General features: G+C 48.2%; 1 long non-coding RNA gene across 10 annotated transcripts in view; it reads left to right on the forward strand.

The window, feature by feature from the left end:
* Positions 1-17243, forward strand: part of LOC102252975 — a 48485-nt gene extending 31242 nt beyond the window's left edge. Inside the window, exons 1-6 of one of the 10 annotated variants that reach the window (XR_001361711.1) lie at positions 183-197; positions 8897-9030; positions 11766-11903; positions 12352-12420; positions 15697-16726; positions 16874-17243. This is a non-coding gene — a long non-coding RNA (uncharacterized LOC102252975). Of the gene's footprint in view, positions 1-182; positions 198-8896; positions 9031-11765; positions 11904-12312; positions 12421-14724; positions 14740-14860; positions 14876-15448; positions 15464-15594; positions 15610-15696; positions 16727-16873 lie in introns of those variants that run through there. The other 9 variants (XR_001361708.1, XR_313480.2, XR_001361712.1 and 6 more) reach the window with 9 other exon arrangements.
* Positions 17244-17911: the final 668 nt, after the last annotated feature.

A 17911-nucleotide genomic window follows, 5' to 3' on the forward strand; every position in this document is an offset into this window, starting at 1 on the left:
CGCCCGGTCCCCGCTTCTCCAGCCAGAGCCGCACGAGCGGGAGGCGCCCGGCCAGCCTGGCCTTCGGTCTGGGCTCAGGGTTGGTATACGCAGCCTCCAGTACCGGAGGGAGGGCGTGGGCCAGATCGCGGCTGGGGAGGCACGCAGGGCACGAGCGGGAGGCGCCCGGCCAGCCTGGCCTTCGGTCTGGGCTCAGGGTTGGTATACGCAGCCTCCAGTACCGGAGGGAGGGCGTGGGCCAGATCGCGGCTGGGGAGGCACGCAGGGGGTCTGGGGTGCAAAGTGGTTAAGCAGGAAGTCTCCGTGGATTTGGATTGCCATCTCTGGATCCGATCGCCACTTGAGGTGATTCTGACTAACCTCACACACCTGGGATGGAAGGCTGCTCTAGGCCCCTAAGACAGGACGCCAGACAAGTGACCATCCAGCTGCTCCTTGGTTTCTCCCACTAACAGGGAGCTCACTACTTATTACTACTAAGAAAGTTCTTGAATTGACATCCCCTTAGGCCTCGCTTATTTTTGCATTCAACAAATGTTCACTTAGCACCTACTGTGTGGCAGAGACTGGTCACTGGTTTAGATAATGAGGATTTTACAGGGATAAAGCCCAAGTCCCAAGCCTCTTGGCTCATGTTCTAGGATTCTTCTGAGCTTGTGGAATGGATCACTTCCCCTGGAAGCCCTCCAGGCTCTGTCCTCTGGGTTAAAGCCGCCTTCTGTGCTCTACCTAGTAGCTCCCCAGGCTTCCTCCCCATCAGCACCCACCCCACCTTCACCTCAATAAACTGGAGAAGGGGACTCGTCCCCCTCCCCACGTGGGAGTCTGTGCTTGTTTCTCAAATTTCTACCTTTGCTATAAAAAAATAAAAAATAAGCTGGAGAAGGTGGAGCCCCTTCTGGTTTGGGCTTGACCAAGGTGTTTGGTGATGACTAATGCACCAGCACCCAGTGAAAGCTGAATCCTGAGCCTGAAACTGCACCCCCACCCCCCCCAGCATCCAGCTCTGCTCTCTAGAGCAGTGGTTCTCAACCTTCCTAATGCCGCGACCCTTTCATACAGTTCCTCATGTTGTGGTGACCCCCAACCATAAAATTATTTTCGTTGCTACTTCATAACTGTAATTTTGCTACTGTTATGAATCGTAATGTAAATATCTGATATGCAGGATGTATTTTCATTGTTACAAATTGAACATAATTAAAGCATAGTGATTAATCACAAAAACAATATGTAATTATATATGTGTTTTCTGATGATCTTAGGCAACCCCTGTGAAAGGGTCATTCAACCCCCAAAGGGGTCGCGACCCACAGGTTGAGAACCGCTGCTCTAGAGGCAAGTGGGTACTAGGGGTGGCTCCTCTGGGGCTGCGCTGGTCCATGTAAACCTGGCTCCTGCCCCTTGGCACAGCCCCGAGAGCAGGAGGACCGAGGACACATGGTACAGGAAGCCAGGACACCAGTAGCTACCTGTCTAAGGTTAAGCCCAGAGTCAGAAGGTTTGGGGCTCCCACCCACAAAGAAGGTTGTAGGCATGTATTTCAACACAGGTATCTGGGGGAAGTAACAATAGTGCATATTTCACACTCATAAGCCAAGGACAGATGGCCTGTTACTGGGAGCTTCTTGCTTGGGTTGAGGGGAAGGAATCTCCCTCTGGCCTTGGGGAGCAGCCCTTCCCCCAGAGGGATACCTCTGTGACCCTGACCTTGCTGTCCACCCTTGTTCTTCCTTTTGTCCGGATTCCCCCATCTCTTCTCACAGCTGGTTCCTGCTCATCCTTCGACTCTCTGCTCAAACGTCACCTTCCTTGTCCACCTGTCTGAAGGGGTCTCCTCCTCTGGTCTGCTCTGTCCCACCACCACCTTACTTTCTTCAGAACACTTACATGCTACTGGTCACTGGGATTGTTGCCTGCGTCTCCCACGGGAGTGTAAGCTCCAGGAAGGCAGAAACCTTATTTGCACTCGCTTTGCCTTGCAAGGAGGGTATTTGTTCTGTTCCAGATCATATAAAGAATTGAAACTAGATTAATAAATTTGAATTTTAACAGTGAAAAAAATTTTTTGAAACTAGAAGACAGGAAGATCCGCCCCTGTTCTGCTACTATTTTTTTAATTTCTCTCTTTCTGTGAACCTTTTACACAAAGGATTGGAGTCAGCTTTTAAACATACAGTGAGCCAGGCTGGAGTGCCTCAGTTGGTTGAGCATCATCCTATGTACCAAAAGGTTGCCAGTTTGATTCCTGGTCAGGGCACATACCTGGATTTCAGGTTCAATCCCTGGTCGGATCACATAAGGGAGGCAACCTTCCTCTCTCTCTAGAATCAATGGGAAGAAAAGAAAGTTCTTCAAAAAGAAAAAAAAAATAATAACAGGTAAAAGGCCATAGAGTAAGAAAGATTCATAGAATCCAACATTACCACCAAAGTTGTGCCTCCTATGGCTTTGAGCTTCCTGGGAGCCAAAGAAAAAGGAAACAGAATTTGTTAAATGATTTACCTTGCCCATAAGGAAAAGCATCCTCATTTCTCAGGAAAAGCAAACATTTTGCTGGCAGTTTATAAGAAATTTCTCACATAGGGATGTGTGGTGGCTGTCGACAGCAGCTTTCCTAACTAAAGGCCTTGTTCACGGGGCGTTGCTACATCAGCAGTGAGCAGGATGCCAAGCACAGCTGCAGCTCTGCAGGGCAGAGCAAGGCGTTTTCTGGGGCTCTGGCTAGACTCAGCCTTGAGGCCTAGAACCACATAATTCCCTTCAGAGCAGTATGGCTTTCAGCTTTTTGGATTACATGACTAATAATTTTATTTTTAAACTGGATGTTTTCAACACCATCCATAAAATATTCTTGCAAAAAAAAAAAAAGGAAACAGCCTGGCCGGCGTGGCTCAGAGGTGGAGTGTTGACCTATGAACCAGGAGGTCACGGTTAGGTTCCCCACCAGGGCACATGCCCAGGTTGTGGGCTCCATCCCCAGTGTGGGGTGTGCAGGAGGCAGCTGATCAATTAGTCTCTCTCATCATTAATGTTTCTATCTCTCTTCCTCTCTGAAATTAATTAAAATATATATATATTTTTAAAAGAAAACAAAATTGAATCAAGCTTCTAGATCTACTCACCTATTTACAAGAAATGCAGAGGGTCCAGAAGAACATGTTACACCACACCACAGGGATCTGATCAGCAAAATCCACATGTGCAAAGTTCCACGGGCAAACAACCCAGAGTCTTCAAATAAATTACAGGGGAAAGAACGGTGGGGAGAGGAAATCTATAGAACATGATAGAGTCTTAAGAGGCATAGAAGGAAAGAAAATGTGTGCACTCTGTTTATTTTTTTAATTTTTAAAAAATATATTTTATTTTATTTTTTTTAAAATACATTTTATTGACTTTTTACAGAGAGGAAGGGAGAGAGATAGAGAGTTAGAAACATCGATGAGAGAGAAACATTGATCAGCTGCCTCCTGCACATCTCCTACTGTGGATGTGCCTGCAACCAAGGTACATGCCCTTGACCGGAATCGAACCCGGGACCTTTCAGTCCGCAGGCCGAAGCTCTATCCACTGAGCCAAACCAGTTTCGGCAAAAAAATATATTTTATTGATTTTTTACAGAGAGGAAGGGAAAGGGATAGAGAGTTAGAAACATCGATCAGCTGCCTCCTTACACACTCCTACTGGGGATGTGCCCGCAACCAAGGTACATGCCCTTGACCGGAACTGAACCTGGGACCCTTGAGTCCGCAGGCTGATGCTCTATCCACTGAGCCAAACCGGGTTAGGGCTGTTCACTCTGTTTAGATCCCAACTAAACAAATCAACTGCAAAAACATTTAAAATTGAGACAAAGTGTGAAATGGTAATGTGACTATGTTAAAATAACTTATTTACAGGTGAGTTTATATGGGGTTTGTGATTTGCTTCAGAATAATGCAGGGCATGGGGGGTTGGGAAGCAAAAGTGGCTAGGAGTTAGTAACAAAGGAATTTCATTAAACTGGTCTTACTACTTTTTTAGTTTTTTTTTTTAATCCTCACTGGAGGATATGCTTATTGATTTTTAGAGAGAGGGGAAGGGAGGGAGGGTAGGAAAGAAAGAGAGAGAGAAACATCAATGTGAGAGAGAACAGAACATCAATCCGTTGCCTTCCATATGTGCTTCAACCAGGGACCAGGGATTGAACCTGCAACCTAGGTATGTGCCCTGACCGGGAATCGAACAGAAACCTTTCTGTATACAGGACGACACTCCAATCAACTGAGCCATACTAGCCAGAGATACTTTTTTATATGTTTGGAATTTTTCATAATAAAACATTTTTTTAAATTGTATATATTGATATAAGGTTAGCCAACTTTTCCCAAATAAGATTACAGCAAAGTAGCTACCATTCACCAGCACCATCATTTCCTAAGAAAATCCTATATAATAAAACACTAATATGCAAATTGTCCCCTAGACTGAGAGTTCGACCAGGGGGCGGGGCTGGCCGGCCAACCTCCCTGAGCCCCCCCCTTCCCCCCGACCTGTGCATGAATTTGTGGACCAGGCCTCTAGTGGTCTTTATAACATCAAGGATGCAGAAAGGGCTTATCTCTGAATAAAAGCCAGTCTGTGAGCTCCAGCTTCAAACAATCCTTCCCAAACCTCCTGTTTTTGAAAAACTGAGATCATAGCTAATGGACAGGCCATTTCAGGCTGCACTTGTTTGCTCTGTGACTCTGGAAGGCTGTTACTTGTCTCCTCTGTGCCAATATTTCTCTCTCAAAGACTCCGTGTTTAACCAGAAAGGGCCTCAGAGGTGTAGCATAACCATTTGTTATTACAAATGAAAAAACTGAGGCCAAGAGAGGAAAAGTGACTTGCTGGAAGTAACATAGTGTGACTTAATGGCAGAACCTAGAGAAGAACACAGGGCTTTTTATTGCTATTCCACGGTTTGCTCCACCCAATGTTTTACCTGCTCTGAATCAATGCATATTGTTTTTGTCTTAATTTAAGTTGGTGCCTGGAAAGATAGCTGTGTAGTCGTGCTGCCAGACCACCAGGCTTTAAATCTTGACCTTGCTAATTGCTGGTTGTGTGACCTTGGGTAGGTTTACCCAACTCCTCAGGCCTCAGCTTCCTCATCTGTAAAATGGGTAGATGCTGTATGGTGGTACTCACCTTCTAAGGTTGCTGTGAAGATTGAGCTAATGCCTTTGCAGTGCCTGCTGCATAGAAAGTGCTTGGTGTAGGGCAGTTGCCTGTATTCTTACCTCCTATGGGCAAGATGAGTTCCACAGGTTTGTTGTGGAAAGCAGGAATGACAGAGCTGGAATGGGCCTCCTGAGATCATCTACAGGAAATCCTTTTAAGAAAGAGAAAATGAGTCCCTGGGGGCTATGTGAACTGCTGAGGGTCCCAGGAAGCAGTTGGTGGCAGAAGAGGAAGTAAACTTCAAAGCCCCCCCCCAACACACACACACACACACACACACACACACACACACACACACACACCTTTCTGGGCTTCCCTCTGGGGTGGGGGAGGGGGTCAGCTCCACCTCATAGAGCCCTAAGCTAATGTCAATGCCAGTCAATTAAAGACACATGGTGAGTGCACAGAGCTTTACAGTTTACAATGATCATTTGCAAACTTGGTCCAGTGGGAGCCTTACTCCAGCTGTAGATAGTGAGTCCTGGAATGAATACAGGGTGGGGCAAAGTAGGTGTTAGGGTCGCTGAAGGAGGAACGCACGAGGCCAAAAGGGGTAAAGAATTATGAGTTTATTAGGTCGTCTGGAAAACCAGATGGGCTGAGCCCCCAAATGGCGCCAGCATCCAAGGACTGGGGAGTCAGAGGTTTTAAAAGACTCTAGGCGGGCTTCTTTGGGGCAGAGAATTCTCTTGGGTGGGTCCTGAGGGGAAAGATAATGGTCTTAGCAAGTGGAATGTGGTCTAACAACTGAAATGTGGTCGAAGCAAAAAGGGACTGTTGTAAAGTGGCCTAAAGGTCAGTGCGCAGGGGAGGGGGGATGCACTCAATTGATTCATTATTTGATCAGACCTAACAGTAGGTTTACAGTTGTAAGTACACGAAACCCAGAGTTTATCCTTTTCAAAATATATATTTTTTATTTATTTCAGGGAGGAAGGGAGAGGGGAAAACATTAATAATGAGAATCATTGATCGGCTGCCTCTTGCAGGACCCCCTGGGGATGGAGGCCACAACCTGGGCATGTGCCATGACCAGGAATCGAACCGTGACCTCCTGGTTCATAGGTTGACGCTCAACCACTGAGCCATGCCAGCAGGACCAGAGTTTATTCTTGTATTATTTTTTATTAATTATTGTATTACTTTCCAGATGAACGACTGTAAATCTACTTTTGCCCCACCCTGTATTTCATTCCAAAGTGAGCTGGTACCCAGGCCTGATAAGTGGAGGCTCAGAAATGCCTTGACTCCTCTGGAAGTTGAGGGCTGTCCTCTTCAAAAGGAGGAATTCAGGTTCCTGTAAAATGGCCGACACCCTCTCTGCCTTTGGAAAAGTCCTTCAACTACAAAGAAGTTAACTATTAACTCCAAGTAGGGCAGAAAGGCAGGCAGTTGCTATGGCAACATCTTTGGCAGCCTATCTGTCTTCCTCGGGCTCAAACAACGGCTTCCAGCAGGTTCCTGGTGGGGGTGGGGAAGGCCTAACGCGAGCCCAGCTACTGCCATCGGCCAATCTCCTGCTGGATTTCAGTGGCAAGAGGACGGTGGCAGCCAATAAAGAGGCCTGGAGCTTGAGTCATCGGCCTCCAGCCAGGTTGGAATAACAAGAAGGCCGGCACACGTGACCGTTTCCATGGTGACCTCCCTTAGCAACTCGGGCTGGTCCTGTTTATGAGGACTGGAAAATTCCGCCCAGCCTTCAGCCTGATTTTGTTACCTTCTCTGCCTCCTTCCTGCTTGAGGGGCCCAGGATGAAGTCAGCGCCGGTGTTTAACCCTTTCCGAGCGGTGCCTGGCCCCAGCCAGATCCAGGGGCCTGGGAGGGGGGAATATGCTCCGCACTGTGCTTGGTCCTGGAGGCGGAGGAAGGTAGTCCGAGTTGGTAGTGACAGCATTTATAGCGCAAATCATTTGAGCCCGGCACTGTACCAAGCTCCTGGTAGCCTCACACCCCTGACAGGAGGGTGGGGCACAGAACATTTCTATTTCACTGAGGAATAAACGTGGTTCAGAGAGGTTAGGGAACTTGCCTGGGTCACAGAGCATGTTGAGGCAGCAGGCCATTCTCTCCTCGATGGCTCTCTAATGCTTGCGGTGTGCAGGACCCGATGAGGTGGGGGAGGGTGCAGAGGGGGCGAGAGCCATGGTTTTCAGGGGAGCTGAAGGGAGGCTTCACTAAACAAGGAGGGTGACTCTGAGGCTGAGGGGAAGGATATGGAGCTGAGGGCTGGTGGGTCAGGCCAGGCCGGCCCAGTCCTTGTTTCATCCTGTAGAACTGGCCGTGCTGGGCAGGGAGGGAGTCAGCCCTACACACATTGCTGCGGGGAGGTGCTGCGTGGCTGCTGGCAGAGCCAAGAACCAGCAGCTGGAACCTGGGGTGAGGCCAGGAGCAATTCCCGGTGCTGGGCAAGCATGTGCAGAGCTGCTCTGAGCTGAGGCGGGTCCGTAGGAAGCCCCCAACTCTGTTTTCAAGGATGTTAAGTGACAATAACAAAGAACAGAAGTCATATGCCATAGCTTAAGGTCACAACAGATGAGTCACTGAGTGAAGGGTGTGATCACAGGAGTGCTGTTGAGGTCACTGGACCACAAAGGCCACAGGAGTCTGCAGGAAGGACTGGCCGTTGAGCAGCCTCCTGCGGGAGGAAAGGGCTCTAACCTGGTTCCTGACGGGTGGGCTCAGGAACCAGTTCACCATATCCTGTGAACTGGAGATCTGATAGCAAGCAGGGCTAGAAAGGGGGGACAGAGGGACACAACTGGTTGAGCATTATGGCCCTGGTTCAGGATGGGACAGGAAGTGAAAAGCATCGGGGACAAAGAGGAAGGGTCACTCAGGGTGACTTTGATGGTCTGTAGCCCAATGGTCTCTGTCTGGGCCAAAAGGTCTCAGCTGAAGTCTTTGCTGAAGCAGAACAGCCATGGAAATTTCCACCCAAGTTCTTTTCCCGGCGCTGTTCCCAGCTCCACCTTCCTCCCAGGCCCTGATGAGTCCGAAGTTCTTTTGCTTGTGTGGGCTGCAGGCTGGAGAGGCGAGGGCTCCCCCAGAGACCGTGACAGCCACAGACGGTGGTCAGAGCTTTAGGCACCCAGGGCACTGTGCCACCTGGAAACTGGAATTGTCACCCCAACTGACGTCCCAGGATTCCCACTCCCGGGAAGGCAAAGGGAGGAATGGCAGCTCCCACCATGTTGTCAGGGTTCTGAAGCCAGGCAGTTCCTGTGCCTGTGCCTCCCAGAGCACAAGGCCTCGGGCCCAGAACTAGCCCAGAGGCACCTAAACGGGAGTGCACCAAGTCTGCTCAGTTCTCTTGGGGGGAGCATTTTGTGTATTTATTTCCCACAGCTCCCAAGTGGAAGAAGCGACTGTGTGTGAGAGGGGAGCTGTGAAGACACCAGGAGCTCTCCCCCTCCCCACCCCCACCTCTCCTTGCCCAGGATCTCAGCTCTGCCCACCTCCAGTTAGGTTCTGCCACCACAGCAACAGCTGGGGTGGGGGCCAGATGGAGCCCTGGCCTCAGGGCAATCAAGTGAGGTTACCAAACAGGACAAAATGCCATCTCTATGGTGTCGGCATCCTTTGTCCACAGCTGGAGGGAGGGGAGGGGTCGCCCTCAGTGAGGTTGATACCGATCACCTCTCCCACCTCTGGGCATGAGTGAGCCTGAGGTTTCTCTGTCCACTTTCAGGCTCCAGCAGTGGCACCTCATCCTCCCACCAACCTGGCTGCAAACCCCGCATTCCCACTGACCTTCAGAGGAGCCGGGAGACATGTTAACAACACAGCATCATCCAGGAAAATAGAGGCTGTGCTGAGACAGAGGTGAGATAACTAAGGGGTGATGATGCCAGGTGACTGGATATGCTGGTCCGAGAGGCCCTTGGAGAGGAGTGCCGTCTAGGCTGAGAGAACGAGTCTCATCTGAAGAGTAGGGAGGTATATTCCAAGCAGATGTGTCATCAAGAGTAAAGAACATGATTCTGGAAACGCCAGGGGTGCTACAGAGACCAGTGTGGGAAGCTCAGAGAGCCTCAGGCAGGTTTTCTGTACCTGTGTTCTGTCCCTTGTCCCATGGCCACCACCCACCCCAGTGCAGGCCTCCATGACCTCTGGCCTGCCTGGGCTGCAAGAATGGACACACCAGTGCCCTCCCCTCTGCCCCCTCTCCCCCCTCAGCCACCTTGCAAAGAGCAGCCACGGCATTTCCCAAAGCCAGGCCCCCTCCCAGCTCAGGAGTCAGCCTCTGCCCAAAGAGTCGAGTTCAAACCCCTCTCCAGGTAATTCAAGCCCTGGCAGACCTCACTTTAGTCTTCCCTTCCTGCTTCCCCTACTCTCTAGTGGGTTCCCAGCAGGTAATGAACTTTAAGGTCCACTCCACCTCAGTCACTGTACAGCTCTACTTTGACCTTAGCCCCAGGAAGGATCCATAATGCTATGGGCTTCTGTTTTTACCTGACATATGTTGAGAAATACACCATTGGCAAAGTTCCTGGAACTGGGTGACCTCTGCCCCCTTGTTCTACAAGACTTGTTTCTGTGGGGATGTGGACCACAGTTGGGTTGAGAAAGAATGAACACATACAGAAGATGTGAAATGTTTAATGAGCTTCCTGCTGGGTGTGCAACGCGTATGTGATGCTGACACAAACATCTGCCCGGACCTCAAAGGGGGTGATTGAACAGATCACAGGTGGGGATACAAGAAGGTCAACATGATTCACTGGGGAGCCTCCCTATTCCTTCAGGCTATTTCTGAAGGTCCACTCAGCAGGCCTCAGAGGGTGAGTAACTAGAGGCCCCAGCACAAGGGAGGGCTGGACACTCTGCCTCCCCCCAGTGAGTCACACAGCGGAATGACAGCAAGGCCTGAGCCTTCCCCTCGCTCCCCTCCCCTCGAGGGTGAATGCCCAACTGGAGCTTCATGGAGCCCTGAAGCGGCCTTCGGGTCTTCTCTCCTGCCTTCGCGGATCACAGTCTGTCTACAGTGGTTCTCAACCTTCTGGTCCTTTAAATACAGTTCCTCATGTTGTGACCCAACCATAAAATTATTTTCGTTGCTACTTCATAACTGTAATGTTGCTACTGTTATGAATCGTCATGTAAATATCTGATATGCAGGATGGTCTTAGGCGACCCCTGTGAAAGGGTCATTCGACCACCAAAGGGGTCGCGACCCACAGGTTGAGAACCGCTGGTCTAGAAGTTCTTCAGAGAGGGAAGCAGTTCCCCCTTTCTTACTCAGTACCAGCTCCACGCAGTCACTCCATCCTGATGGGCAGTGCGTTCATGTCAAATGTAACTCATCTTGTTCCTGTAGAGTCACGTCAAATTGTGCCTCATCACTTCCTTCTTCCTTACTAGCAATGCTCAGCACCATTCTCCAGGACGTAAACATCACAACAACCTGCTGAAAACCTCCCTTACCACTGGGCTTACTGAGACAAGTATCTCTGTAGGACATTCCAGGAGGGGGAACGCTGGTTCTCTCACAGCCCCTTCTGTGCTGGCTTTTGGGTCGCTCAGTGGCGCTGCACCTACTGAGCATCTACCACCAGGCTCTCTCCACTGTTGTTCTTGGGTTTTTAATCTCAAGACTGTGCACCAAGCACTAGTGATACCAAGACAGACCTCCTAGGCCTCCCTTTCCTCATCCCTCTAAGCGGGTAACAGCAGCGTCTCCCTCACAGGGTGGTTGAGAGGACTGAGAAGAGATCATGCACGGTGCTCTTTAAATGTCACAGAACAGAAAGCTGTCTGCTGGGTTTACTGTCCTGCAGACACACCAGGGGCAATGGAGGGGCCAAGGAAAGCCGGTGCACTCTGTTCTCTACTGGGGGGAGGAGGTCAGTAAAAGTCTCTACTGTGATGGGGCTAAAGCTGCTCCTCTGAGAGCCATGCTCTGGCCACTGCTGCCACTCTGTCCTCCCTCAGCTTAGGGTGCTACAGCTGCACTGCCACACCCAGGCCTTCTAGAAAGATCCACAGAGCAGGCTGCAGGGCCAGCGCCAGACACATTACGTGGGGAATAAACTAAAGAAGGGAACTAGCAGCCTGGAGCTCTGGGGCTGGGGGTGGGGAACTGCTCTTTCAAGATACCGTTGTCCCCTCCGCAGAAGTGGATCCTATCACACAGAACCCTTCTTCTGAGTCTTAGGGGAGGTGCATTTAGAAGATGGATACAGAAGTGGATCCTATCACACAGAACCCTTCTGAGTCTTAGGGGAGGTGCATTTAGAAGATGGATGCTTTTCTCAGGAAGAGGAAAATGTTTCCCTTATTCTTCTACCTAGTGCTGCCCAGTGTCTGTGTGGGAGAGGCCAGGGCTGCCTCTTCCTGGCAGCATTTTGGGGGAAGACCAGGGTTACAGCCACTTCTAGCCCCGCCCCCCTTTTTTCTGTTTCATGTGATTTATTTTGCTGGAGGGTACATTTGATTTTTTCTTCTTTCCAGATTCAGCTTTTAGAATGACTATTTTCACACATCAGTGTTTGTGTTCATGGTTAAAGGTTATTTTTAAGGGTGGAATTTCTAACACTATACATTTCGATCACATTTAGGAATCCTTAACTTTTATCCCCTGGGGTAGAACAAGAAATAACGTCAAGAATTACTTCTGGACTCTTCCCAGCCCAACAGGCCCTAGCGTGTGTCAGTGTTTCAGCCAGTGAGGCAGTGAACTGTTGATCCTGACATTGGTAAGTGAAATGGAATCTCTTTAACTTTTTTGTTACTAAAAGATGAAACTTTCAGGTCATTGTGAATGATATATTCTAGAGGTCAGGTATTCCTCGGCGACAAAAGATAACTTCTTACTTTCTATATCATCTCCCAGTTCTTCTGTGTAGTGGTTAGTCCCCCTCCCCCGCTACTTCCTACGAAGCACTCAGAGGATTATACTACCCTCCATCCCTCCCACCCCAGACCTGTTTTCCATAGCACTTTGTATATATCTTTGTTGTAGATACCACAAATACAATGATCACATTGTACTGTGTTTGGTTTACATATCTGTCTAACTCACTAGACTATAAATTCCTCGGGATTAAGGATATTTCTCCTTTAGCCACTTCTAATTGCTGTTGATCTCTCTTCCGCATAATGGAGCTGTGAGCTGAGTCATCCCTGGGTTTTTTCCTGCCGCAGGATCTGGCTGCTCTGCAGAGGAGGAGCTCAACGTTTTGTGGTCATTGTTCCAGAGATCAGCTCTGGAAGGTGGGCGGCAGGAGGGGGCTGGGAACTCCTAATTCCTAGTCTTCAGAAAACAAGCAAGTTGTTTCTTTGGGGCACCCATTGCCTTTTGAGACATGCGTTTCTAGAACAGTCTCTGATAATGCAGGATCAGGAAAAAAACAAAAAAAAAAAACAAGAATGAGATTAAAATCAAACAAGAGGCCCGGAGGGGATCCAGGTGTAGCTTGAAGCCTCACCCCTCTGGCCTCTGGACCCCAGACCCAAATACAAAGGGCCTCAGAAGCTTCTCTCTTGAGTAAGCCTGACTGAAGAGGGAAGGATTCCGGCATTTTCTGGAAGTTTCTGGCCGTGGTGTGAGTCTGGGGGATGAGGCAGGGCCTTGCTGACAGCAGGCCCCGGAGCCCTCATTCTAAATCTCATACTTCAGTCCTTTTCAGTGCCCTACCTCCTTGAAGCCAAAACCAGCATCTAAAATCCCCCGTGTTCTCCTCCCATCCTTTGTTTACTGCATTTTATAGAATTAGCATCATCACTCTGTCATCTAATCTCATTCTACACCTCAGAAAATTGCTGAGAAGTTATTTGGGTTAGTGCCCAAGGTCACATTGGTTCCTCCCTGGAGTGATTGCCAGAAACCAAGGACCTCCTATTCTTAGCCTCGGCTTTTTGAGGGTGGGGGCAGGGAACAGGAGACAACCAGCTAAAACGGATTTGCCCTCTAAATTTGTATCTTTAGGCTCAAATGAAGTCCAGGTTTTTAGACTGAGGAGGATATGAAGTACCAGCGGAGAGAGCAGCGGCCATCAGCCGGACATTCTGAAGTTAATGGAAACATGGATGCAGGCAAGGGGAAAAGCGCCTTGAAAAATGCAGTTTTATGTTAAAGATCTTCTTAGGTCAAAGTTGCGGGAAGGCACATATTAATCTCATCAAAGAACATGGTGATTTTACCATCTTGTTTAAATCAATATATAAAGGAGAGGAGGGTAGGAATCAGAATATTTTAGAGACTGTTTTGTGAAGCAAAAGCTAGGAGAGAGGAAGGCAATCCATGTTTGAGCCTGAACAGTAAAAACAGGAGTTAGTGTCCATAATCATCTCTAAAATGATTTTCATTTACCCATCAGAAAAATTAGAATGTTCTCTCTGGCCTTGGCAAGCCATCTCTCAGCACAGTGCTGAGCTGCATTCAAATCTTCTATTTCTTTTCCCAAACCCAAGGAGAATTAATCAAATAATATACAGCCATTTTCACAATATAAGAAAAATGCTATAATCTGTAAAGGGAATGGGGGACTAGTGTAGGGACATTCTGACAACTATTTGAAGCGCTTTCGGTCTCCTAACACTCATCTCACGGCTCCGGAGTGGGACCAGACCACCGATCCCGAGGGGCCCGCGCCCTCCGCCCTCCCCGGAGCCGACAGAGGCGCCATGAAGTCCAGGTTCTGGGATTCACAATAGGTTCCGGTACTAACTAGCTGTGTCTGGTTTTGGGCAAATCACAAACTCCCCGGGCTCCCAAATCCCCATTGGTAAAATGGGGTGACTGTTTTCCTCCTTCCGGTGCTAAAATTCTATAAACATTTTCCAGTCCCAGCGCGGACATCCGTCCTGCATCTCAGTGACATTCCACCTGAAGGGAAGGCGGGGAAGCGGGAGGGAAGGTTAAACCCGGCCCCGCTTTACTGGGTGCGGGAGGGGGGTCCGCACGAGGCAGCGCCCTCACTGCCGGAGCCCCAGGCGGCTCCCACCCTTCACAGCCGCCGCCATACAGGAGCCACAGGGCTTTAGAGAGAGTGTGGGCCTCACACAGCTGCTCCTCTAGCTGCCATTCTAGCCTGTATCGGTCACTAAACTCCATCTTCCCCTCTTGGGACTGACTGCCTAAAGACGTGCCGTTTGATAGATGTTAAATCAGTGGGTGACTCTGACAAAGGAAGAAAAAGCAGGCCTGGGCTGAAAACGGACGACGGGGAAGGGGAGAGCCACCCGCGCGCAGGGGATGGAGGAGGGGCGGCCAGGAAGCCGGGCCGGAGCCGCTCCCTCCCGGGCAGCCCGAGGGTGGGGAGACTAAACTAAGGGGAGCGGGGCCCCCACCCCGCTTCCCCCTGGTTTTGCCTTCTCTGTGCAGCCCCTTTGGCTGCGTGGAAACTGTGCGGGGAGCCTCCGGTGCCATTGTTCCCACTCCCTCAGGCCTCGCTGGGGGGGCCGGGCTCGTTGCTGCCTGGGCCCCGGGTTTGCAAGTTCCATGTCCGGAGCCTAACCCCGCTTTCCCTGTGGGGAGAGACGGAGGGGGCGGCCAAGAGAAAACCAAACTGCAGGAAGAAAGGGCTTTGTGTGAGTTTTTGCTTTCCGTCCAGCTCCAAGTCCAAAGGTGTTAGAATGCAGCCAAACCGGAAAGGACAGCGTCTGTACAAGAGCCCAGAAAGCGACTCCTGAGCGCCGACAAGCCCGCCTGGCCCGGCTGCCCAAGGTCACTGTGTCTTTAGAGGCAAAACCCTCGCTGTTCGGGCACTTGATAGAGGGCACTTCCCCTCAGTTTTGATCAGCGGGTTTGGATGTTGATAATGAGAGAAAAGCCTAGGAACACAGAAACCAGGCTTGATTTAAAGTCTCAGCAGGCAACCAAAAGCATAGGGTCTAGCTGGCAGGAATGGCAAAAACAAAAGGACGTTAAGCAAGTAAAATAACCACAGTGAGCCGCACGGACGCCTCAGATTGTAGGAGGCTTCTGAGACGGGTGCCGACTCTATTGCCGGAGATAACAGTGGATTGTGTCTACCTAAGACATGTTCTATTAGTGGATTCCCACATTCAGTAGAATTAAGCAGATAATCCAGACCACTGGATTTCTCAAATAAACGGGTAATCAAAACGTGGTGTAACCCCAGAATCAACTCACAGGACGTGAGCAGTTTGGGGGGGAGGGGGACCTCAACACTTTGCCACAGCCAAAATGGCTGCGGTCTCTGTTACATAATGAAAATTAAGGCCTTTAGCAAACCCGTGTTAACCTGCCTTCAAAAAGCAGTAAATAGTACCTACTGAACTTCGAGGAAAGGTATTTTCAAAGCTGCTAAAAGATTCCCAAGCAATGGCTCTGAGGTTTTGTGAGCTGTTTGATGGTGGACTCAAATGTGATTTTCATGGATTTTGCCTAAATTTTCAGCTCAAGTCTACTTGCTAATGAGTCTTAAATATTTCTGGGTATATGGTTTGCAATTATTTTGCATAAACGGTTAGAAAAAAACTAGAAAAGCTTGTAAACCGGATTCTATTTTTAACCTTTCCTAGGAACTACTTTTGCTCCCTCACAAAAGCTGCGGAGGGTTATTGAATGCCAACAGCGTGAGTTGTCCTTCGCCCATAAATACGCCTCTCCCGGCTCTGCGGCAGGCATTCAGGCAGCGAGCGCAGAGATGACTGCTGAGACCGAGGCACTACTTGAGGAAACCAGATAAGTTTTTCTATTAAAAAGAGATAGAAAATAATATTGTTTAGGAAATGTAAATAGCGAAGGAAGGTACTTACTGAGATACTGCTTAGCATTAATATTTTAACTTTTCTAACAAAGATCTTATTTAAGGGAAAATATGATGAAGACTTACTTAAAAAGTAGTTTCAGAAAGGAAGAGAGAAGAAAATACTTCCAGAACATGACGGAGATTAAGAGATGAAACTTCTTTACGAAGTAAAATAATTTTCAAAGAAATGGCTGATAGGACGGCAAAGTCTGAACTCAAAAACGCCTTAACTAAATTGAAGGGCAAACTTTAAAAATACCATTAAACCGTAGGTGACATAACTAGAACATAATTGTCAATTAAAGAAAGTTGGAGGTGGTTAAACTATATATTAAATGCCGTATTTAAAAGAGAAAATTGATTTAAGAGAGGCCTTCAAATTCATGGCGCAGGAAAGATTGTGTCATTTGAAGCCCAATTGCTCTTACGGCATTATTAGCCCAAGATGGGCAATTGTTAATTTAGAAATCGTAGGATAAAATTTTGGAGAAAGATTAGAAATTTAAAGTGGAAAACTTGGAAGACAGAAGTGTACAGGAAGGTGAAGAAAAAGACTTAGAGAAGACAGGAAAATAGAAGATACAACATGCATTTTAGAAGACAGAAAAACTAAGTCCAAAAGGTAGAAAGCAGAAGAGAAAGTATTTAGGCAAATTAACCAAAGCAACTAAGGGCACAGATACAAATGTAGTAGAAAACCAGAAGATAGAAAATGAGAAGATACAGATTTAATAGAAAAGTAGAAAATGAAGATACAGATTTAAGTAGAAAACTAGAAGATAGAAAATGAGAAGATACAAGTTTAGTAGAAGATAGAAAAAGATACAGATTAAGTAGAAAAATAGAAGATAGAAAATGAGAAGATACAGAAAAGTAGAAAAATAGAAGATAGAAAATGAGAAGATACAAGTTTAGTAGAAAAATAGAAGATAGAAAATGAGATACAGACTAAGTAGAAAAATAGAAGATAGAAAATGAGAAGATACAGACTAAGTAGAAAAGTAGAAGATAGAAAATGAGAAGATACAAGTTTAGTAGAAAAGTAGAAGATAGAAAACGAGAAGATACAAGTTTAGTAGAAGATAGAAGGTTGTCAAGAAAAGTATTTCAGCTAGAAGATAGTACAGGAACAAAAGGAGGAAATTAAATTTTTAATAATTTGTAATTTAATAATTTACTATAAAAGCCCATAAGTTTAATTTCTGGTGGTGCAGAAGTTAGCTTTGAGAAGACGAGGATGTTTAAATTGCTGTAGAACAGGCCTAATTTAGAAAAATATCCGGAAGAAGCTAGAAGGGAAATCGGCTAAAAAAAATAGCAGAAATCCACTAAAAGGACTGAAGTAATTTTAAAACTAAGGGTAGGATGTTTTGGAAGACTTACAAAATCTTGAAAGGCCTAAATACATTAGCTTAGTTCTCTTTGGAAAATTTAAAGGACTTTCATAACCGAAGTAATTCGAGATCAAGAATAATCACCAACTTAACGCTTTTGCTTTGGACTGAGCTCAGATGAAGTAAAACCTGAGGACTTAGCGTTAATTGTCAGCTGACCAGGTGCTACACAGAAGTGGATTCAGTGAAGCTAGGACGACAGGAGCGACAGACAGGATTCCAGGAGCCAGTGTGGTGAAGCTAGGACTGAGCGGCCAGCGGCGGCTGGCGAATAGGAGAGGAGCCCGGGAGCCAGTGCGGTGTGGAGGCAGCTAGCAAGAAGGAGGAGCGCTTGGCGGTGAAGCTAGAGAGGCTTCCGGGGAAGGAGGAGGAGCCCGTGCGGCGTGCTGACGCCAGCGTGCGACTGGGCGACCAGGCGGAGGCGGAGGCGGAGGCGGCGAGCAGGCGGGAATAGGATAGATAGAGGAGCCTAGAGCAGCGGGCGTCCGGTGCGAGGCCGCGGGGCAGCCAGTGGTGGTAAAGTCCGGGAGGCCGGCCGCGCCCTGGTTTTTGGTAACGAGAATGGTAACCTTTACTTCACTAATGGTAATG

Source organism: Myotis brandtii, unplaced genomic scaffold (assembly GCF_000412655.1).
Source record: "Myotis brandtii unplaced genomic scaffold, ASM41265v1 scaffold187, whole genome shotgun sequence".
In the NCBI taxonomy this organism is placed as follows: Eukaryota; Metazoa; Chordata; class Mammalia; order Chiroptera; family Vespertilionidae; genus Myotis; species Myotis brandtii.